The sequence below is a fragment of the Hylobates moloch genome, unplaced genomic scaffold (assembly GCF_009828535.3).
Source record: "Hylobates moloch isolate HMO894 unplaced genomic scaffold, HMol_V3 SCAFFOLD_1, whole genome shotgun sequence".
NCBI classification, from domain to species: domain Eukaryota; kingdom Metazoa; phylum Chordata; class Mammalia; order Primates; family Hylobatidae; genus Hylobates; species Hylobates moloch.
The window spans coordinates 211,720,459-211,744,834 of NW_026652276.1; the positions used below are offsets into that span (position 1 = coordinate 211,720,459).

The 24,376-nt window shown below is 41.0% G+C and overlaps 1 pseudogene; it reads right to left on the minus strand.

Annotated features, from left to right (window-relative positions):
* Window positions 1–2,067: 2,067 nt before the first annotated feature.
* On the minus strand, window positions 2,068–9,163 carry LOC116809679 (zinc finger protein 131-like; annotated as a pseudogene).
* Window positions 9,164–24,376: the final 15,213 nt, after the last annotated feature.

Sequence of the window (24,376 nt, forward strand, 5' to 3'; positions counted from 1 at the left end):
TAGAGACAGACTTTCACCGTGTTAGCCAGGATGGTCTCGATCTCCTGACCTCGTGATCCGCCTGCCTTGGCCTCCCAAAATGCTGGCATTACAGGTGTGAGCCACTGCACACAACCTGTTGTACTTTTTGATTTTTGTCAATCTGATGGGTGTATGATGGTCTCATTTTGTTTTTGCTTTGATAACTAATGAAGTTGACCACCTTTACATATGTTTTTTGTTTATTTCTTTAGTTAGGGTATTCAGTTTATACTTACTGCCCCAGCATAATTATTAAAATAGTCCCCTTTCATTCTCTAACATGTCTCGGTTTGGACAATACATTGTACGGCCCCCTAACCTTAGTGGGGTCCCTCCACTAACGTGGAAATTTCCTTCTTGCTCGTTAGTGTTTGGGATGGTGTGGTCTGGCATCTCTGAGGAAAGAAAAAAAAATGGGTTAGATATAGAGGATTGAGTAAAAACCAGATGAGAGGGAAAGCAAACTCCTTAACTGGGATTACTCAGTCTGACTCAGGATAACCATTTCCAAAATAATGTGTGATGGAGCCTTCAAATGGGTACAAAGCAGATGAGTTTGAGCAACGTAATCCAGCAGTAAAAGTGAAAGAATTTGTTTACCGATTTCTCAGAAATGACTCAAGGCACGATCATCATTTGAAAGCTGGTCACAGTGTCTACTGCAGCCACTCACTCCCCTTTCAGTCTGTAACAAAGCTCTTAAAAGCTGACATATGAAACCAATAGTATGTTTCTTACCTTGAGATCATCTTGTGAAATTTCTTACTCTATTTTTTAAAATGTGTTTGTTAGATTTTATTTTCTAAGTAATATTGATTAAAAATATTTATACAGCTACTTTTTTTTTCTTGTTAAAGACATTTAATTGAGCACATCTCCTTCCCCCGACACCTCACAAAAAGAATAGTAAAGGGGGAAAAGGCATGAACCCCTAACAGTAACGAGCATGAAGAAGGGGATCTATCAGTGGATGAGTGGTTTTATACACCTACTTCTAAGTCCACAGTTTAGCACTCTTATTTGTATGGCTTTAAAAGTTATAGCACAGGGTCTTTACATTAAGGATTGAGGGAAAAGACTCCATTCAAAACAAAGCCTGATAATTATAGACATGTTTTTCTCGGTACTTTATTTTAAATACATTAATTTTTAAACGATGCTCATCTTTTTTTTCATCTGGTGGTAAAATACTAGTGCAACTTTTCATCAAAATAAAGTTTACCACAGATGTAAGTGAATTTTCCCAATTGAAAATTGCCCTTCAGCTGCCACTAAATAAAATTTCTCAACCTAACTTAAGTGAAAAGAACTGGTGGTTGTCATTGTAAGTAAAAATATAGAGTATCATAGCATTGTCTCCATTACTCCTCACGATACAAACTTTGAAAGAACCAGAGATGCTTTATAGGAGTTTAGTCGGTTTTGAAAAGGCACGTGTGTGTGTGTGTGTGTGTGTGTGTGTGTGTGTGTGTGTGTGTGTGTGTGTGTTTTAATATTCTAAAAATTTTCCCACCACCACTCTTTCTGTTGCAGAGACGGCATTGGTGACTACAGGGCTAGACAAGAACGTTTGTTCAGACTAAAGAAAGCCAGAAGCCAAAATTCAGCTGCACAGTAATAATGTGCTTTTCATCATGCAGCCTTGTGTTTGCTATATATTTGATTTTCTACCATGCATTAGAATATGTAAACTTGTATTCTAATGATTTAAGTTTGCTTTCACAATATGGAAAAAATTTGAGGAAGAACATGACCTGGGAAAGAGAAAACGGAGAACTTTTACCACAATGAACATAGATACATTGGTACCCCACTATATGATAAGAATATAATCCATTTAAGTTACGGAAAAGATCCCTTCAGTTATGGGAAAAATCCCTCTGCTGTGGCAGTAAGTTGGGGGAGGGGAATCGACATGTTCCAACAGAAACAACAGGAAATAGCTTAACTTTGGTCCACTTGTCTGTTAGCTTAAGGACAGTCATACTGCCTATAATCGGTTCAGAAACCCAACAAGTATATTTAAAAATATATTCATGTGTAATTTCATTCTAAAACTGGCATAGCTGTTCTTTCCTCATTCTCTGCCTTTTCAGCTTCAGAATATGCTGTCGGCACGGTCTCTAATCCTCAGCATCTTCGTGATCTTCCCTGGCAGCCTCAGCATCTGCTTGGCTAGGCCCTCTCTCCTCTTGGGTCATGATTTCTGGGGTCATGTGGACAAAGCCTGCTTCTGGAAGTTCACTTTGTACTTCCGCTGGTATCTGATTTACCCATTCCACATGCAGCTCCTCTCCATGTACTTCAGTACCTTCTTCAGGCTGAATTCAACCCACTGCTAGATAACTCACTTGGACCTGCTCTGGAAGCTCACTCCTGTGTGTCGGGCACCTGGCTGTCCTGGCGTGGTTCTGGGTGGATGTGTTCCACGGTCACTTGTGCTGAATCCACCTGGACCTGAAACAGTGGGAGCACATGCGCCTTCCCAGCTTGTTCTATAATATCATTGATGTCACAGGTTCAGCTTGTACACGTGTTTCTACTGAAAGAACTTCTTCCATTACTAGATGCTTTGATACGTTGTATCGCTGAGATGCCTCCTTAATTCATTTCCTTGCATAAACCACAAGTCACGTAAAGTATAATGGTTGGGTTTATCTCTAGTATGTATTACCAAGTGATCTTTGAACTGGTCCCAGCTGTTAAGCACACTGTTGCAGACCTGGCATTTGTGAGCTTCTTTCTTCCTTTTTTGGTCCCTATTCATTTGGCATGCAGCGAGGTGACATTTGAGGGGGCTATTTCTAGCAAATTGTTCATGACAATTCGGATATTCAAAAGGTTTTTCACCTGTATGTTTTCGAAGATGTTCTTTAAAATGTCCAAAATGGTCACACTGTTTCTCACAGTACTGACATACATGAATTTTTCCTCAGTTCTTTGCTTCTTACTGCCTCCACGTTCTTCAAGGTGGTAACAATTCAGGTGCTGTTTCCATGTGCTCTCCTGAAGATACCTTTTGTTGCATATTTCACAGTTGAAACTCAGTGAAGTGTGATTTCATGTGTTCCTGTTTGCTTGTGGGGTCAGATGCACAGCTGTCTTCTTCTTTAATCTGCCCTTTTCTGTCACCTTGGTGGTACTGAAACAGGAAAAGCTCCCTTATCCCCCTCACAGGGTGTGTTGGGGGCGTGGCTAGCTTCTTTGGTGCTGCTGCTCAAACCTAGTGGGGCAGGTTGTGGTCGTGAGCTCCAACCCCACGGCAGTGTCTTGGGGGAAATGTTTCCAGCTCCTGAAGCTCCAGTGGGCGTGTGTTACAGGTGCTCTTTTAATTTTGCTGTCTGTAGGCGGCTTGTGTCAATCAGCTGACTTAGACCCTCTGCCTTATCACAAGGACAGAGGGCTTTCTGTATCCCAGGGTTCTTGCCCTAGTGTACTGGAAAAATCGGATCACATGCGGGCTTGGGGAATGAGTGCAGGGTTTTATTGAATGGTGGAAGTAGCTCTCAGCAGATGGATGGGGAACCGAAAGAGGGATAGAATGGGAAGGGATTTTTCCCTTGGAGTCGGGCTGTTCAGCGGCCAGACTGTCCTCCTACCGCCCCTGCCAAATTCCCCTGGGCATCCGCATTGTTCTGCTGGTTGATGGCCTGCCGGCGTTTGCAGGTGCCTGTTCCTGTGCTCTTCCACTCCCCTGCTCCTCTCGATGCCTAGCCGCCTGCGTGCCCTTCTGCTGCTGTGTGCCTCTTGACATCCCACTGCTTGTGTCTATGCCTGCTAGGGTCTGGGGGTTTTTATAGGCCCAGGATGGGGGTGTGGCAGGCCAGGGTGGTCTTGGAAAATGCAACATTTGGGTGCAAAAACAGGAGTGCCTGTCCTCACTTAGGCCCGTGAGCACAGGCCTGAGGGGGGAGCCCTCACCAGGGACCCCGCCTTTCTCTACCCAGCATTTCTCTGCCCGACTCTGGTATCAGTACTTGCTGGTGATATCTGGCAACAGTGCTGGAGGAACCTGTGCTCTGTATGTACTTTATGGACTGCTGGGCAGAAGCCCTTCCTCTAATGTTTCCTCCATGCCTTTATCTTCTGCTTCAGTCGTGTCTTCGGCAATCTCTACCTCAGTTTCAACAGGGTCTGATTCTGCAGATGGCAGTGACTCAGCGATAGCATGAAGTTTCTGCACTCTTACCTTTTTTGGCCTCACTTTTTCCTGTGGTATTTTCCTTTAATGAAGTTGAGTTTTGTTTTGTTTTGTTTTGTTTTGAGATGGAGTCTTGCTTTGCTGCCCAGACTGGAGTGCAGTGGTGCGATCTTGGCTCACTGCAGCCTCCGCCTCCTGCATTCAAGCAATTCTCCTGCCTCAGCCTCCTGAGTAGCTGGGACTACAGGTGCCCCACGCCCAGCTAAATTTTGTATTTTTTAGTAGAGACGGGGTTTCGCCATGTTGGCCAGGCCGGTCTTGAACTCCTGACCTCAGGTGATATGCCTGCCTCGGCCTCCCAAAGTGCTGGGATTACAGGCGTGAGCCACTGCACCTGGCCTGAAGTTGAGTTTTCTTTGTTCCTAACTTCAAGGGCTTTGATGGCTTCTAGCATTTGTAGACATTCTGCTGCTTTCCATACATCCCTGGCTGCTTCTCCTTGTATCATTAATTTTGCTGTACATGTGAACTCAATTAAATGGCAAAAGGCCATTTTACTAATACGTTCTATCTCCACCAAAGGTTCTTGGGTAAACTCCGGAAGGAATTTGTAGAAGGCGGCCGGGCCGGGTGGCTTACCCCTGTAATCCCTTTGGGAAGGATTACAGTAATCTCTGTAAGCACTTTGGGTGGCGGAGGTGGGCGGATCACCTGAGATCAGGAGTTCAGGACCAGCCTCGCCAACTTGGCAAAACCCTGTCTCCACTAAAAATACAAAAATTAGCCGGGTGTGGTGATGGGTGCCTGTAGTCCCAGCTACTTGGGAGGCGGAGGCAGGAGAATTGCTTGAACCCGGGAGGTGGAGGTTGCAGTGAGCCAGGATCTGGTCACTGCACTCCAGCCGGGGTGACAAAATGTGACTCCATCTCAAAAAAAAAAAAAAAAAAAAAAAGAATTTGTGGAACTTACTCCAAGCAGCCAAAACAGCCTCGTGAGCCTTCAAATGGTGTCCATCGACAATCAGGGTGATGTCAGTAAAGCAGTCCTGCCCTCACTGTTCATTCAGTTGGTCGAGGATCATGTTATGACATTCACGGAACTCCTGTAGGCATTCTCCGTCGTCTCTTCAGCCTCCATGGCTGTTGGATTGCTCTGCCCTCCTTCCTCTTTGTCCCTCAGAGCCTCTGGTTTTGTGCTTTCTCCTCCCAGGGGATAATGTGCCCCACAGCTTTCCCTATCCCTAACCCATGGCTCTCCCTCCATTTCCCCGGCAAGAGCCGGGTGCTCCCTCTGCTTGGCCCCGCTGGTGCACATGCGCTCAGTTGGACACACGGGCGGTCACAGCCTCTTACTGTATTTTGAAGACTCAGCTGTAATTGTGCTATTAAACTTCTTCCATATTATACCCAAAAGCAATGCTTCATTTCCCCTCAAAAGAAGAAATCAAGTAAGTAAAAACATGTTATAATTTATATAGAAAGGTACTTTGCGTTTGTTAAAATGCTCTATAATGGTTCTAATCTTTTTCCTTAAACCCTGAGAAAGCCTTTCTTTCTCAGCTGTACAGATGGAACAGGTGAGGGGAGGGGACGCAGAGGTGTTGCCCAGAGCTCCTGAGTCCGTGGCTGAGCCCAAATCTCCCAAGGCAAATATGACAAATGTTATTTTTTCCTATTTATAAAGCTCCCTTACAGCTGGAGGGATTTTCTTCTAAATCTACTAAAAATTGAAGTACCTAAAAACAACAGTCCCACATTTGGAAACAGAGCAGAGGTGGGAAGTTTTAGCTCTTGTTTCTAAGGTTATAACTGACGACCAGACTGGGGTTAATTATGCACCCAAATGATAGTGTTTCCTGCAAAGGACATTCTAATTCACTGCTTACCAGATCAGGTAATGCTGGTGGCTAAGCTCCTCCACCAGGCTTTTAGGGTCTCCTAAAGACCCTAAAAAAAAGGAAGTGTCTTCATTCTCACTGGCTCCAGCCAACCCTTTAGATTGCTAATAATTCAAATGTGGAGCATTCAGTAGCAAGAGGATTGTGCGCTCATTTATTCGTAGCACTCCTTCCTCAAACTACGTTGGGAGACACATCAATCAGTGTGTTAGGAAGACCTGATGGCTGTGCTGTTCAATATGGCAGCCACCAGCCACATGTGGCCATTTAAATTCTAATTAAAATTAAGTAAAACGTGAAAGCCAGTTGCTCAGTTGGACTAGCAATGTTTTGAGTGCTCAGTAGTGACATATGCCTGGAGGCTACTGCATTGGGTAGTGCAGATATAAGATATTTCCATCACTCCAGAAGGTTCTGTTGGACAATACTGCTTCTTGGTGTGTTATGGTGAGTAAGACTTCCCAAATGGTTTTTTTTTGTTTTTTTTTGTTTTTTTTTTGTTTTGAGACAGAGTCTCGCTCTGTCGCCCAGGTTGGAGTGCAGTGGCGCAATCTCGGCTCACTGCAAGCTCCGCCTCCCAGGTTCACGCCATTCTCCTGCCTCAGCCTCTCCGAGTAGCTGGGACTACAGGCGCCCGCCACCACGCGCGGCTAATTTTTTGTATTTTTAGTAGAGACGGGGTTTCACCATGGTCTCGATCTCCTGACCTCGTGATCCGCCCGCCTCGGCCTCCCAAAGTGCTGGGATTACAAGCGTGACCCAAATGGTTTTGGTATCTTCTGCCATGCGGGCTGCTGGGCTGCCTCATATCCCTTTTTTGTTTGTTTGTTGGTTTGTTTTTTAAGAGACAGGGTCTGGCTCTGTCACCCGTGCTGGAGTGCAGTGGTGCGATCATAGCTCGCTGCAGTCTGAAGTTCTGGAGCTCAAGTGATCTTCCCACCTCATCCTCCCAAGTAGCTGGGACTACAGGTGGGTGCCACCATGCCTAATTAAAAAAACATTTTTTTGTAGAGATGGGGTCTCATTTTATTGCCAAGGCTGGTCTTGAACTCCTGGGCTCCAGTGATTTTCCCGCCTCAGCTTCCCAAAGTGCTGGGATTACAGGCATGCACCACGGCACCCGGCCCCGCCTCATATCTCTCACTGTTTCAAAGCCCAGCCTCTCGTTGGCACCATCCCAGGCAATGAGTCTTCCCCAGGGCCACCCTGCCCTTTGTTTTTCTCTAAATTCCCTCACTTTCATAGGAAGCTTCTTCAAAATTAGAAATTCGAAGGTATGTGTAGTTCTGTTAGCTGTGTAAAGCTCTTGATCCCTCGGATCCCACAGCTATCTTCTGTCAGCGAGGCTCACACGTCTGTCCCTGGTCACAGGTGTGAGTGGGGCACATTCCTCATCCTCTCTGCCCCCACACACCCTGCCCTCCAGGAGCTCCGTGCACATGGGCGTTCCCCAGGCTTGCCCGCTGCTCTCATCTGTTTGTCACATCTCTGTTTCTCCTCCTGGCCAAACCCTCTACATCTACAGCTGACTGTTTGCTGGATTAGAAGCTGTTTATGTACTTAGCAGAAAGAAAACTTGCTCTTTCTGAAGGAAGAAATGAGGCAGCAAATGTGCAGGGGAGAACAAGATTAGGCAGGATCAAAAGGCAAAGGCAGGATGCTCACAACAAAGCTGAAAATTATAACCCTGATTGTTCATTCTCGTGGAATTCACTGGCTGCCAGCACACTATGGGTGTAACCGTAAGGCCTGTGGATGATCTCTTTGCCTTCTGCCCGGCTCTCATCTGGTAACATCCTCTCGCAGTGCTCGAGGTCATCGTTAAAACATGAGAGAGAACAGCACCCTGATGAATTAATTTGCTTGGATGCAAGTATTTGACCAGTTCTTCCATCCACAAATCTGGAAATAAGTAAATGTATTTTACATTTGAAAAGTATGAGAAATATGATCTGAAATATTTCTCATACTTTTAAAATATGTTAAAATATTTTAAATAAAACAAGCAAGAGCACAGAGTTAGGTTTATGAAACATCAGTCCTTAGTCACTGTGTTGGGGTTCTCTGGAGAAACAGAATCAGACATGCATAATACATAATTATATGTGTATATATATTTATACACACATATATGTGTACCTCTGTATATAGATACACCTATATGTATGTATACATGCATGTATGCAGATAGGTATGTGTATAAATATATACATATGTGTGTGTGGATATATAGAAATATATATATACACATATATAGAGAGATTTAAGGAACTGGCTCTTGATTGTGGGGTTGGTAGGCTGGGGCTGGCTAGCGGGCTAGAAATTCTGGGAGGAGTTGATATTGTAGTCGAGTCTGAAGGCAGAATTCCTTCTTCTTCAGGGACCTCAGTCATTTTTCTTTTTTTTCTTTTTTCTTTTTTGTTTATTTATTAATTTTTTTATTATTATACTTTAGGTTTTAGGGTACATGTGCACAATGTGCAGGTTTGTTACATATGTATCCATGTGCCGTGTTGGTTTGCTGCACCCATTAACTCGTCATTTAGCATTAGGTATGTCTCCTAATGCTGTCCCTCCCCCCTCCCCCCAACCCACAACAGTCCCCAGAGTGTGATGTTCCCCTTCCTGTGTCCATGAGTTCTTTGTTCAATTCCCACCTATGAGTGAGAACATGTGGTGTTTGGTTTTTTGTCCTTGCGATAGTTTACTGAGAATGATGATTTCCAGTTTCATCCATGTCCCTACAAAGGACATGAACTCATCATTTTTTATGGCTGCATAGTATTCCATGGTGTATATATGCCACATTTTCTTAATCCAGTCTATTGTTGTTGGACATTTGGGTTGGTTCCAAGTCTTTGCTATTGTGAATAGTGCCACAACAAACATACGTGTGCATGTGTCTTTATAGCAGCATGATTTATAGTCCTTTGGGTGTATACCCAGTAATGGGATGGCTGGGTCAAATGGTATTTCTAGTTCTAGATCCCTGAGGAATCGCCACACTGACTTCCACAATGGTTGAACTAGTTTACAGTCCCACCAACAGTGTAAAAGTGTTCCTATTTCTCCACATCCTCTCCAGTACCTGTTGTTTCCTGACTTTTTAATGATGGCCATTCTAACTGGTGTGAGATGGTATCTCATTGTGGTTTTGATTTGCATTTCTCTGATGGCCAGTGATGATGAGCATTTTTTCATGTGTTTTTTGGCTGCATAAATGTCTTCTTTTGAGAAGTGTCTGTTCATGTCCTTTGCCCACTTTTTGATGGGGTTGTTTGTTTTTTTCTTGTAAATTTGTTTGAGTTCATTGTAGATTCTGGATATTAGCCCTTTGTCAGATGAGTAGGTTGCAAAAATTTTGTCCCATTCTGTAGGTTGCCTGTTCACTCTGATGGTAGTTTCTTTTGCTGTGCAGAAGCTCTTTAGTTTAATGAGATCCCATTTGTCGATTTTGGCTTTTGTTGTCATTGCTTTTGATGTTTTAGACATGAAGTCCTTGCCCACGCCTATGTCCTGAATGGTATTGCCTAGGCTTTCTTCTAGGGTTTTTATGGTTTTAGGTCTAACATGTAAGTCTTTAATCCATCTTGAATTAATTTTTGTATAAGGTGTAAGGAAGGGATCCAGTTTCAGCTTTCTACATATGGCTAGCCAGTTTTCCCAGCACCATTTATTAAATAGGGAATCCTTTCCCCATTGCTTGTTTTTGTCAGGTTTGTCAAAGATCAGATAGTTGTAGGTATCCGGCATTATTTCTGAGGGCTCTGTTCTGTTCCATTGATCTGTGTCTCTGTTGAGGTACCAGTACCATGCTGTTTTGGTTACTGTAGCCTTGTAGTATAGTTTGAAGTCAGGTAGCATGATGCCTCCAGCTTTGTTCTTTTGGCTTAGGATTGACTTGGCGATGTGGGCTCTTTTTTGGTTCCATATGAACTTTAAAGTCGTTTTTTCCAATTCTGTGAAGAAAGTCATTGGTAGCTTGATGGGGATGGCATTGAATCTATAAATTACGTTGGGCAGTATGGCCATTTTCACGATATTGATTCTTCCAACCCATGAGCATGGAATGTTCTTCCATGTGTTTGTATCCTCTTTGATTTCATTGAGCAGTGGTTTGTAGTTCTCCTTGAAGAGGTCCTTCACATCCCTCGTAAGTTGGATTCCTAGGTATTTTATTCTCTTTGAAGCAATTGTGAATGGGAGTTCACTCATGATTTGGCTCTCTGTTTGTCTGTGATTGGTGTACAAGAATGCTTGTGATTTTTGTACGTCGATTTTGTATCCTGAGACTTTGCTGAAGTTGCTAATCAGCTTAAGGAGATTTTGGGCTGAGACAATGGGGTTTTCTAGATATACAATCATGTCATCTGCAAACAGGGACAATTTGACTTCCTCTTTTCCTAATTGAATACCCTTTATTTCCTTCTGCTGCCTGATTGCCCTGGCCAGAACTTCCAGCACTATGTTGAATAAGAGTGGTGAGAGAAGGCATCCCTGTCTTGTGCCAGTTTTCAAAGGGAATGCTTCCAGTTTTTGCCCATTCAGTATGATATTGGCTGTGGGTTTGTCATAGATAGCTCTTATTATTTTGAGATACGTCCCATCAATACCTAATTTATTGAGAGTTTTTAGCATGAAGGGTTGTTGAATTTTGTCAAAGGTCTTTTCTGCCATCTATTGAGATAATCATGTGGTTTTTGTCTTTGGTTCTGTTTATATGCTGGATTACACTTATTGATTTGTGTATGTTGAACCAGCCTTGCATCCCAGGGATGAAGCCCACTTGATCATGGTGTATAAGCTTTTTGATGTGCTGCTGGATTCGGTTTGCCAGTATTTTATTGAGGATTTTTGCATCAATGTTCCTCAAGGATATTGGTCTGAAATTCTCTTTTTTGCTTAAGACCTTCAACCGGCTGGATGAGACCCATCCACATTATGAAGGGAAATATGTTTTACTCAAAGTCTACTGATTTAAATATTTCAATATTAATCACACCTAAAATATATCTTCATAGCAACATCTAGACTGGTGTTTAACCAAACAACTGAGCACCAGATCCTAGCTAAGTTGACACATCAAATTAACCCTCACCGTCACCAAACATCTAATTAACAGGATAGATGAGTGTATTTGTTTGCTCAGGCTGCCATAACACAGTACCACAGGCTGGGTGGCTTCAACCACAGAGATTCAGAGATCAAGGTGTGGCCAGGGTTCGTGTCGTCTGAGCCTCTCTCCTTGGCTTATAGATGGCCGTCTTCTCTGTGTGTTTTTAGTTGGTCTTCCCTCTGTGTGTGTCTGTGTCCTAATCTCTTTTTATAAGGACACTGATCATGTTGGATAAGGGCCCACCCTCATCTCCAAGTACAGTCACATTCTGAGATACTGAGGTTTAAAATGTCAACGTTTGAAGTGTTGGTGGGGGTGGGGACACAATTTAGCTCGTGACAGTGGGAAAAAAGACAATTCTAAGGTGGTAGTGGGTATGCATTGTGCTGAGAAGGGCCGAGTTCAGTGCAGTCACTTGGAAGTTATCTTGATCTGAAAGGAGATGATCAGTTTGCATTGATAAATGGATAACTTTCCCTGGGTGCCTTAAAATTGCCTTCACATTTAAAGAATGAGTATATATGCCCAACTATTAGGCTGAAAAAAAGTCGTACTATTAGGTAGACAAACAATTTGCTACCTTGAAATGCAGAGATAGATATGACTCCGCATGGTGTCACTGTAGATATTAGCATCCTCCTTCCCCAAAAATAATAAAGCAAAGCTGCTGGATGGGGCTGTTGGCTACCCTCTTTGGTGTAGAGGTTCACTACCTGTTGTTTTTAAATTTATATTTTCTTTTTTTTTTTTTTTGCCACAGGGTTTTGCTTTGTCACCCAGGCTGGAGTGCAGTGGTGCGATCATGGCTCACTGCAGCCTCCAGCTCCTGGGCTGAAGGGATCCTCCCACCTCAGCTCTGAGTAGCTAGGACTACAGGTACATGCCACCACATCCAGCCATCTTATTTTTCGGGGGTGAGGGGAGCACTTTTTGGAGGTGAGTGGGAACATTCTTTCTGGCTTTTAAAATTTTTTTCTTTGTGGAGACAGGTCTCACTACGTTGCCTAACCTGGTCTCAAACTCCTGGCCTCATGCAGTCCTCTTGCCTTGGCCGCCAAAAGTGCTGGGATTATAGGCATGAGCCACCACGCCAGGCCTTGCTACCTGTTTTTTAATTTTTATTTTAGATTCAGGGGTGCACGGGCAGGTTTGTTATGCGGGTATCTTGTGTGATGCTGAGGTTTTGTCTTCTATAGATCCTGTCAACCAGACAGTGAACATAGTACCTGACAGGAAGGTTTTTCAGCCCTTGCCCCCTCCCTCCATCCCTCCCTCCTTTTGGAGTCCCCAGTGTCTATTGTTCCCATCTTTATGTCCATGTGTACCCAGGGTTTAGCTCCCATTTATAAGTGAGAACGTGCTATATTGTGTTTTCTGTTTCTGTATTAATTCGCTTAGCTACCTGTTTTTAATACTTAGACTGGTGTAGTCCTCTTCTAGATGAGTTGCAAGATTGATTTGTTTTCTAATTAGAAAAAGTAATACTCTGGCTCATTGCAGAAATTTGAAAAATGTATAAGAGTATGAAGAAATAAAATATCAGAGCAATTTCACTATATATTTGAAAAATCACTTGATCCATTAGTATCTTTCTTTCTAATCTCTTTTTCTAGGCATACATACACTTTTTCAATAAAATTCAGATTACACAAAATATAGTGTAACATTCTGCTTTCACATATGATAAACATTTCCCTGTTGATTATTTTTGTAAAGATGTAAATGGTTATATGATGCATATCCATGAAGGTATCCATTCATTTCACACATTTTTTTTAGCACCTTCAATGTACTCTGCCTTGTGCTGAGTCCTGGGAATGCACTGATAAAACAGACGGGGATCCTGCTTTCATGGAGTTTCCCCACTTTCTGGATGTATGTATTTATTTAACCATGTCATTATTCTGCTCAGAGAGACTGACTTAGCTGAGAGGAAGGCATTTTTGTCCTTTCCCCCTTCCTGCTGCATGCCTGGAATGGGAAATGATGGTGTGCACTTCTGCAGCCATCTTGGAACACAAAGTAACTGAGGATGGAAGCCAAATATTGAATATAGGACATGTAGGAATTGTTCCCTGTACAAACCATGGAGAAAGTTCATGGGCCCAAGATTATCCACAGCAGGACTTCTTCTGTGAAACAAAAACGTCTAACTTGTTTAAATCACTGTTGATATGGATTTTTCTGTTAAATGCAGCAAACTCATTTCCTAATTGATACAATGCTATTTGTACAGAAGCTTCAAATTTCTTTTTTTTCTTTTTTTTTTTTTTTTGAGACCACGTCTTTCTCTGTTGCCCAAGTTGGAGTGCAGTGGCACGATCTTGGCTCATTGCAACCTCCACCTCCTGGGTTCAAGCAGTTCTCCTGCCTCAGCCTCCCAAGTAGCTGGGATTACAGGCACCCACCACCACACCCTAATTTTTGTTTTGTTTTTGCTAATTTTTGTATTTTTAGTAGAGACACAGTTTCACCATGTTGGCCAGGCTGGTCTCGAACTCCTGACCTCAAGTGATCCACCCACCTTGGCCTCCCAAAGTGGCAAGAGCCATTGCGCCTGGCCAGAAGCTGCAGATTTCTGTGTCATCAGATATATAACATTTTATCAACCCTGAGACACATCTTTTCTTACAATGCAGTCTCTCTGGAATCAGTATCATTTAATATGTCATAGTTAAATAACTTTTTTTATTGAGGTAAAATTTATATAACATAAAATTCATCATTTTAGCCATTTAAAAGCATACAATTCATGACTTTTGGTATGTTCACAATATTGTGTAACCACCATCACTACCTAATTCCAGAACAGGAAATTCTGTACCAGTTAAGTAGTCACTCCCCATCCCCTGTCCTCCCAGCCCCTGACAACCATTAATCTGCTTTTTGGCTGTCTCGATTTGCCTATTCTGGACATTTCATATAAATTAATGAATACAACATGTGGTCTTTTGTTACTGGCTTCTTTCACTTGGAATAAGGATTTCAAAGCCCACCCATGTTGTAGCATGAATCAGTCAGTCCTTCATTCCTTTAATGGCTGAATAATATTCTGTTGTACGTTATTCAGCCCTAACGATGGTTGTATAATGCATTCAAATGTTACACCACATTTCATTGATTCATTCAATTGATGCACATTCAGATTGCTTCCACATTTTGGCTGTAAAGAATAATGCTGCCATGAATATTCATGTATAGACAGTCCCTGACTTATGATGGCTTATGATTTTTCAGCTTTACAGTGGTGCAAAAATGATATGCATTCAGTAGAAACCATACTTCGAGTACCCATATGACTATTCTGCTTTTCAGTTTCAGAACAATAGTCAATAAATTACATGAGATATTCAATACTTTATTATAAAATAGGCTTTGTCTTAGACCAGGGGTGTCTAATCTTTTGGCTTCCCTGGGCCACATTGGAAGAAGAATTGTCTTGGGCCACATATAAAATACACTAACACTAATGATGGCTGATGAGCTAAAAATAAATCAAAAAAAAGTCTCAATGTCCTAACAAAGTTTACAAGTTTGTGTTGAGCTGCATTCAAAGCTGTTCCTGGGCTGCGTGCAGCCTGCAGTCCATGGGTTAGACAAGCTTGTGTTAGACGATTTTGCCTAACAGTAGGCTAATATAAGTGTTCTGAGCATGTTTAAGTTATGTTAGGTTAAGCTATGATGTTTGGTAGGTGTATTAAATGCATTTTCAACTTATGAGATTTTCAACTTACAATGGGTTTATCATCAGGTTGTAACCTCATCATAAGTTGAGGAGCATGTGTACAGAGTTTTTTTGACTATGCATATTTCTCTTAAGTTACACTAAGGAGTGAAATTTCTGGGTCATATGGTTGCTTTATGTCTAACTTTTTGAGGAACCGTCAAAGTATTTTCCAGAGTGGCTGTATTATTGTACATTTCCAACACTAATGTACCAGCGTTCTAGTATTTCCACATCCTCAACACTTGTTATGTTTTCATTCTTCCCAACCTAGTAGGTGTGAACCACATTTTCTTTATCCATTCCCCAGCAGTTGATGGACATTTGGGTTGTTCCCCCTTTTTTACTATTATAAACAACACTACAAATAATACTGCGAACAACTGTGTACAACACAGGTGTGTGTTCAAACAAACACTTTGTTTGAACATATGCTCTTCAATCTCTTGGGTATATGACTAAGAATGGAATGGCTGGGTCATATGGTAATTCTATGTTTATTTTTTGAGGAACCACAAAACTAGTTTTAACAGTGGCTGCATCATTTTACATCTCTACCAGCAGTGGGATTCCTGCAGACTCTCATCAACAGGCAATGAAAAGTGATAAGCAAATTTTCTTTGGTTCTCATTTCATTTTGCCTCTTTTATTTTGAAATTTAAATAATAGAAATAGACAAAGAGGAGAGTAAGCATTTTTATATTTACCACCCAGAAATGAACAACATTAATGCTTTGTTTTGGCTTCAGATATTTTAAAGTAAATAGAACATAACAGATTAAAAAACCTAAACCCCCCTTTCCCCTTTACCGCACCTATTACGTGGCCCTTCTCCAGAGATAATCATTATCACAACTTGGTGTCTGTCCTTCTAGACTGTATCTTACTAGTTACAAATATTACAAATACATTACATGTCTCAACGTGTTCTTTAAACTTCAGGTATGTGCTATCATACTGTTTTCATCCTGCAACTTGCCTTTTTTCTAAAAAGAGCTTTATTGAGGTATATAACTGGCACACAATAAACTGCACATATTTAATGCATACAGTTAGATGAGTTTGGACATATGCCTACATCCATGGAGCCATCACCACAGTCAAGTTAACAGACATAACTATAAGCTCCAAAAGTTACCTCGTGTCCCTTTATTTTGGGATATGTGCATGTATGGTGAAAACATGTAACACAAACTCTGTCATCTTTAATAAATTTTAAAGTGTATAATTAATACAGCACTGTTGACTGTGTATTAATACGATGCTATATAGATCTCTTCAACTAATTCATCTTGCATCACTGAAACTTTCCTCTCCCCTGAAACATGCCTTTAACTGTTTTTTTGAAGTCTGTCCAGTGATGTGCTAGTAAATGTTTAACAACCAGCTTTTGTGGGGAGGGAATGATATGTAGCTTTTGCTAATTTCCATGTTGTAAATACTCCTGACATAGCTTATACCAAGTTACAGAAGTAACATCAGCCAGCTCACAAAACTGAAATGTTAGCATTTCGTTCTCATGAGCTAGCTTCAGCATGCTACTAAATCCGTCCCTGTTGATGTGGAGATCTGAGTTTTGCTTTTTAGTTTTTATATCTTAAGACCGTATCACAGTGTTTTTATCCATCACCCTATTGATGGACGTCTAGACTATGTCTAGGGCTTCACTGTTACAAAATGGTGCTACAGTAAACATTCTTCTGCATAGCCCTTGTGCACATGTGCAAGAATTTCTGGAGCAGAAGGTATGTTTACTAGATGTGGAAACACTGTTCTCTGAAGTACTTGCCCAGTCCACCCACTTCACAAGCAGTGTGTGAGAGATCCTATCTCCCCACAACCTTGGCAATACTTGGTCTCATCAGACTTGCTTTTTGCCCATCTAAAGGTTATAATTCCATTGATTTTATACGTAGTTGTCCCTCACTGTGAGATCCAGTAACTATTCATATTACCTATACGTTTATAATTTCTTTTTTCCCCCCATTTAACTCCAGTATTCATCTGTCTCTAGTTGATTGTAATGAATACAAGAGGCTGTTGTGGAGTGTCAATGCCAGACCCCAAATAAGGACAACATGGCTACTTAGCTTCTCTCTGAATTTGAAAGAAATGTATAGCTTTAATTTGGGAATTTAGAAACAGAAGCTAAGGTGTCTGTAAGCCTGTATTGGTTACTGTAGCCTTTACCTGCAAGCATCAAAGAACCACAGCAACAGTGACTTAAACAATTGTGATGGGCATTTATTTCAAGCAATAAGAAGTCTGAAGCTAGTAAAGGAGGCAGTGTTGCCATCCTGGACCCAGGGTCCTGCCATCCTTCTCTGCCACCCTTAGCTGTAGGCTGTAATTCTCATGCTCCTCATCTCATGGTTGCAAGATGGCTGCTGCAGCTCTAGGCTTCACATCAGCACTCAAGGTGGAAGGAGCAGTGCTTGAGTAGAAACACAAGAGCTTTCACGTAAATACCTAGAAGCCTTTTGTCAGCATCACTAACCAGACCTGTGTCACAGGCCACTCGATGTGTTAGGCAAGCATTTAATGGGATATATTTTCTGTCATCCTCTGAACAAAATTGTTTTCTGTTAGGATGGGAAAAAGGAAGAAGGGAATTATCTGCAACAAGAGTTATTTGGAATGTGGATTTTATAGTATTTTTTCATAGTAGCATCAAATTGAGTGAATACTGGGAAATTATTCAGAGATATATACCATCCAGAACAAGAACCACCACCACAGAACACACAGTCGCCACATTCCATTGCTTTATAGGCTGCTGTTTTGTTATTTTCCACTATCTATTAGGTATCTAAATTTCACTTCTCTTTGTTCCTTTTTGCCAATTCAAGAAGAATTTAAAATGTTAGAATGGACAAATACTAATGAGGCACATGTTATCTAATGATGAGTTTTCAGGCATTCCTTCTGCCACGAACATGAAGAAAACGGAATCATTATAGGCTCTAGGGTGCGGTAGAGAAGCACATGGGACTAAAACAACTTGCATTTGTCATTTACTGTTTTGTTTGTAGGACAAGTCTCTTTTAATGTCTCATATTGACATAACTCATGAATGCTTTTTTCCAGAGTTGATCACACTTAACAGTATGTGCAGGCAGGACCGAAAAAAGGTGTGGTGCCCTCCAGCCCATAAATCAAAGGTGAGTCATGAGAATGCTGTCCATTAAACAGGAAGGAGGAGATTTGGATATGGAAGTAGGACATGCATTAGATTCCACAGCAATTAGGCTTTTCCATAAAAGCAGCATCTGCTTTTGGAACTTGAAAGTTCGAGGAAAAAAAAAAAAAAAAAAAAAGTAGAATAAAAGAGGAGCATTTAAAGGAGGTCTTGAAGAAGGCACACCAAGGTATTCGACTAATTGTAATTAGCTAATGAATACCTCCTGTAATAAAGCCTGAACTGTGGAAGGGAATCATTGATCGACTTCCCAGGAACACCCTCTCACTGTACTGTACCTGCAGTGTATCAGCATTCGGACACAGTGGGTGTGCAGATGTGTGTCTGTGTCATTTGGTTATATTCATTTATTGCAGTTTCCATTTTATACATTATTCTAGTATAGGTCAGAGAAGCAAAGAGTCAACCACTCTCAGGGGCTTAACATTTTACATACCCAGTGGAAGGATTTTCCTTCTAACTTTGCTAGATTCTAAGCCTGAAATGAGAGGGAAAAAAAAAAACTTGAACTATCTATTTAAGTTCCATATCCAAGTCTGATCTATTGCATAGGAGTTTTTAAAAAGAAGACAATGCAACTGTATATCCTGAAGGAGCATGGCAGCAAATCAAGGAACAAAACTTAAAGCTGACTGTCCCTTTTTTTCCCCACTGCTCTCTACCTTGTAGAGTGACAGAGAAACTTTGATGGGATGTTCAACTTCAGTAATTTTGACTCCTTTTATTTTTATTAGGAAATAGTATTTTCCTTACAATATATAACTGAAGTGTTTTCTCTGTTGTGATTTTCCTTATGTCTGAGGACACAGAGATCCTTGGAAGTCAGGCAGAGATGAGTTCAAATCCTGACTCTGCCACTTAGTAGTTGTGCAACGCTGACTGCATTACTCAGCCTTGGCAAATCTCCATATCTTAACCTGAAAAATGGGGATAATAATATATGTGTTTTGCAGAGTTTGTTGTGAAGATTGAGTGAGATTAGGTAAAGTGCTTAGCACCATGCCTGGAATTACTGAGTGCTTAAATGCAGACTGCGGATTAGTAGGATTTGATCTGTGACTTAACTTCATGTACTTCTTTAGGAAAGCATGTATTTTGTCACATGAGGCAAGTACTTGATTATTAACAAGAATGGTCTTCCTCAACATCGTGGAAGCAGTGCACACCTCAACACTGTGCATTGCCTCCACGTTTGTGTACATGTACTTAAGAAAGGGAGCTAGACACTTTCACCTTCATTGAGTTGCTGTGAGGGTAAAATGAGAGTTTGCATTTCATACCTGACACACGGGGGGCTTAGCAGATGTTAGCACCCTTCTACTGTGTCCCCCACTTTCTGAGTCAGTCTGTACTTCCATAAGTGTATCTCTTCTCTTAGAAGGGCCATCGAGAGGTGGGGGCAGAGAAATGATTCTGGGGCCAGGGGTCTTCTTCCAGGGCTCTTGTAGTCAGACTCTTACCTTGTCTTGGACGATCACTCAGATATTTGGATTAACACAGTTAAGAAATACAGTGGCTCTCTCCATTTCACAGATTAGCAGGACCAGAAAATCAATATGAAGAAAGCATTTACTGAGTGTCATCACCAAGATGGCAAAATAGAAGGCAACCTGCTCATATCCCCCAACTACAATATGGGTACAAGAATTTTTGTACCCATCTACAGTCAAAAGTCTGTCAGTGGGAGCCTCAGGATTCAGGTGGGAGTTTGTGAAACCCTGAAAGGGCCCAAGACCTAGGAGGGTTGTTTTGAAAGTACAGCCCAACACCCAGGTCAGTTGATCTGGTGAGCTTGCTTCCAGGTTCATGCCTGGAAATGGCCAAGAAAGTTTCTGCATGGATAGGATCATTCCCCAGGTACAGCAGGAGGGGCCAGAGCTGAGACTGGGACCCCTTGGGGTCTGCCGTTGGCTACAGCCCTGTTTGGCCTTGAGCTTGCAACCAAAACTATCTGCCAAGGAGTCTAGAAGGAATTGCACATATTAGAACCTTGGCAGAAAGACTCGTCTGTCCACTGACGTCAGTCTCAGCAGTGAACCTGGAAGTGGCCCTGTGGCTCTGCTCCAGCCTTTCTCAGCTGATGTCTCAGTTCGGACCCAGAAGGAGACTTGCCCATATCCCACAACCTAAAAGTCTGAGTGTCCCCAACACACTTGCCAACCTCTGTCTCATAGAAGATCCCAAGTGGACTCAGTCTCAGCTGCACCCTGCCCTCTGCAGCAACTAGGGAACTATCCTATTTGTGCTGAGACCTGCTGGGAGATGTGTACTTGTCTGGCCCAACAAGACAGGCTCTTTAGCTTCCATCCCACAGCAGATCTCAAGGACACCCAGACTCAGCTCCAGCCCCTCCTGCTGTAGACAAGAAACTATCTTATTTGTGCAGAAACTTGCTAGGTGATATAAACCCCTCTGAGCTGAGACTGGGCTCTCCAGTCCCTCACAGCAGATTCCATGGGGCCCAGTCTCAGCTCTAGCCCCTACTGCTGCAGTCTAGGAACTACCCCACTCATACAGGGACCAGCTGGGTGATGCATGTTCATCTGAGACAATGAGATAGGCTCACCAGCTCCTTCTCACAGCAGATCCTGAAGTGTCCAGTCTCAACTCCGTCTCCCCTTGCTGCAGTTGAGAACTGCAGAGATCTGCTAGGAGACACACTTGTCTGGGCCACAAGGACAGTTTTCTGGACTCAGGTCCCTCAGTCCAGTATCTGCCTGGGGTCTTCCCTAGGTCCATCTGGGCTGGAAAGCCATGTCAACCCCAGAATCCTCATGAAACTCATGGCAAGTCTGGGCTTGGAGTGTCCTCTAGTGCTGAGATGGCTGCAGTGGTCACAGGCTCAGGGAACACAACAGTTAGTCAGCTTAGAATCCGGAAGGCCCTCTGAAGGACAGGCACAAACAAACCCAGAATGCAAAGACTAAAATAAATACCTAATTCCTAATGCAGACATTGTTGTACTTCCACAAGCATCAAAAACATTCAGGGAAATATGACCTCACAAATGAGTTAAAACAAGGTGCCAGAGACCAACCCTACAGTGATAAAGATGTAAAGATGTGTGATCTCTCAGACAAATAATTCAAAATAGCTGCTTTAAGGAGACTCAATGAAATTTCATAAAACAGAAAATCAATTCAGAAATGTATCAGAAAAATTTAATAGAGACACTGAAAAATTTTTAAAAATCAAACAAAAAATCCTGGAGCTGAAAAATACAATGAATGAAATGAAAAATGCAATATAGAGCATCAATAGCAGAATTAATCAGTGACAAATTATTTGAATATACAGTCAGAGGAGAAAAAAGAAAAAGGAATAAAAAGAATGAACAAAGCTTACAGTATCTATGAGACAACATCAAAAAAGAAAATATTCGTTATTGGAGTTAAAGAGGGAACTGAGAAAGACAAAGGGGTGGAAAGCTTATTCAAAGAAATAACAGAAAGCTTTCCAACCCTGGAGAAAGATACAAATGCCCAAGCTAGGAAGATCAAAGATCACCAATCAGATTCAATCCAAATAAGAATATCCCAAGACATATTACATCGAACTTGCAAAAATGAAAGACAGAGAGGATTCTAAAAGCAGCAAGAGAAAAGAGGCAAATAACATATAAGGGAAATCCAATACTCCTGGCATCAGACTTCTCAGCAGAAACTTTTCAGGCCAGGAGGGAGACGATAATATTCAGAGTGTTGTAGGAAAAAAATGGCCAACCAAGAATACTGTATCAAGAAAAGTTCTTCAGAAATGGAGAGATAAAGACTGTCCCAGACAGACTTTATATTTATAGCAACCAGAACTGTCCCACAAAAAATGCTAAAGGAAATTCTTCAAACTGAAAGAAAAGGACTCTAATGTAATTATTATAGTAATATTGTAACTGTGATAATTAAACCACATATCTTTGGTCAGAAGACTAAAAGTCAAAATTATTAAAATAATGAAAATAATTTGTTAAGAGACAGGCAATAAAAAAGGGTAATTGGTGACATCAAAAATTGTAAATGTGGAGGAAGAAGGGAGTTAATCTGTTCGGGTGTTTTGTTTGTTTCTTTGCTTTTTTATGATCAAAATTAAGTTGGTATCAGTTTTAAATACCTGTTATAACTGTAGGATGTATTTTGTAAGCTTAATGTTAACTACAAAGCTAAAACTTATAACAGATAGACTAAAAATAAAAAATAACAAATTAAAACATACTGCTAGAGAAAAATCACTTAACCACAAAGAAAGACAAAGGAAGAGAGGAGTTACATACAACTAGTAAACAAGTAACAAAATGGCAGCCGTGAGGCCTTATCTATCAATAGTAACATTGAATGTAAATGGACTAAATTCTCCAACTAAAAAAACAAAGAGTAGCTGCATGAATTAAAAAACAAGACCCAACAATATGTTGTCTACAAGAAACTCACTTCACCTGTAAAGATACACATAGACTGAAAGCGAAGGGAGAGAAAGATGATATCCCATGCAATGGAAACCAAAACAGAAAAGGAGTAACTATATGAGCTAAAATAGACTTTAAATTAAAAACTGTAAAAAGAGATAAATAAGGTTAATATATGATCATTAAGAGGTCAATTAAGCTGGAGGATATAACAATAGTAAATATATATGCACCCAACACCAGAGCACCCAAATATACAAAGCAAACATTAATAGATCTGCAGGGAGAGATAGACTGCAATGCAGCAGTAAGAGGGGATTTTAACATCCTACTTTTGACAATGGAAAGATCATCCAGGCAGAAAATCAACAAAGAAACATCAGAGTGAAACTGTTAGAAATGGATCTAACAGACATTTACAGAATATTTCACCCAACTGCTACAGAACACACATTCTTCATCAACACATGGAACACTCTCCAGGATAGACTATATTTGGGCCATGGAACATTCTCCAGGACAGACTATATGTTGGATCATGAAACAAGTCTCAGCAAATACAAAAAAAGTGGAAATTATATCAGGTATCTTTTCTGACCACAATAGAGTAAAACTATAAGTCAATAAAATGAGGAATGTTAAAAACTGTACAAATACATGGAAATTAAACAACATGCTTCCAGACAACCAATTGGTCAGTGAAGAAATTAAGAAGGAAATTTAGAAATTTCTTGAAAAAAATAAAAATGGAAACAAAACATACAAGAATCTATAGGATACAGAAAAAGTGTACTAATATGGAATTTTATAGCAGTAAACATCCACATTTTAAAAAATAGAGACTCCAAATAAACAACCTAACTATGCACATCAAGCAACTAGAAAAGCAAGAACAAACTAAACCCAAAATTAGTAAAAGGAAAGAAATAATAAAGATCAGAGCAGAAATAAATGAAATGAGACTAAAAAAATTACAAAAGATCAACAAAACAAAAAGTTGGTTTCTTGAAAAGATAAACAAAATTGATAAACCTTTAGCTAGACTAAGATAAAAATAAAGAAGACCCAAACAAATAAAATCAGAGACAAAAAAGGAAACATTACAACTAATACCACAGAAATACAAAGAATCATTAGACTATCATGAACAACTATACACAAGCAAACTGAAATATCTAGAAGAAACGGATAAACTCCTGAACACATACTCTACCATGACTGAACCATGAAGAAACAGAAAACCTAAACAGACCAATAACAAGTCATGAGATCAAAGCTACAATAAAAAGTCTCCCCTCAAAACTTGGGGCCTGCCAGATTCACTTCTGAATTCTAGAAAACACTTAAGGAAGACCTAATACCAATTCTACTCAAATTATTTCAAATAAGTGAAGAGGAGAGAAACTCATTCTACCAGGCCAGCGTTATCCTGATACCAAAACCAGACAAACACACTACCAAAAACAAAAAATAAAAGAAAAACCAACTGTGGGTCAGTATCCCTGATGAACATGGATGTACAAATCCTCCACAAAATACTAGCGAACAGAATTCAAAAACATTAAAAAGATCTTTCGCCATGATCAAGTGGATTCATCCCAGGGATCCAAAGATGGTTCAATATATGCAAATCAATAAACATGATACATCACATCAAGAGAATGAAGGACAAAAACCATGTGATTATTTCAATGGATGTTGAAAAAACATTCAGTTAAATTCAATGTCCCTTCAAGAAAAAAATCCTCAACAAACTGGGTATAGAAAGAACATACCTCAGTACAGGCACAGTGGCTCAGGCCTGTAATCCCAGCACTTTGGGAGGGTGAGGCAGGTGGATCACTTGAAGTCAGAAGTTTGAGACCACCCCGGCCAATGT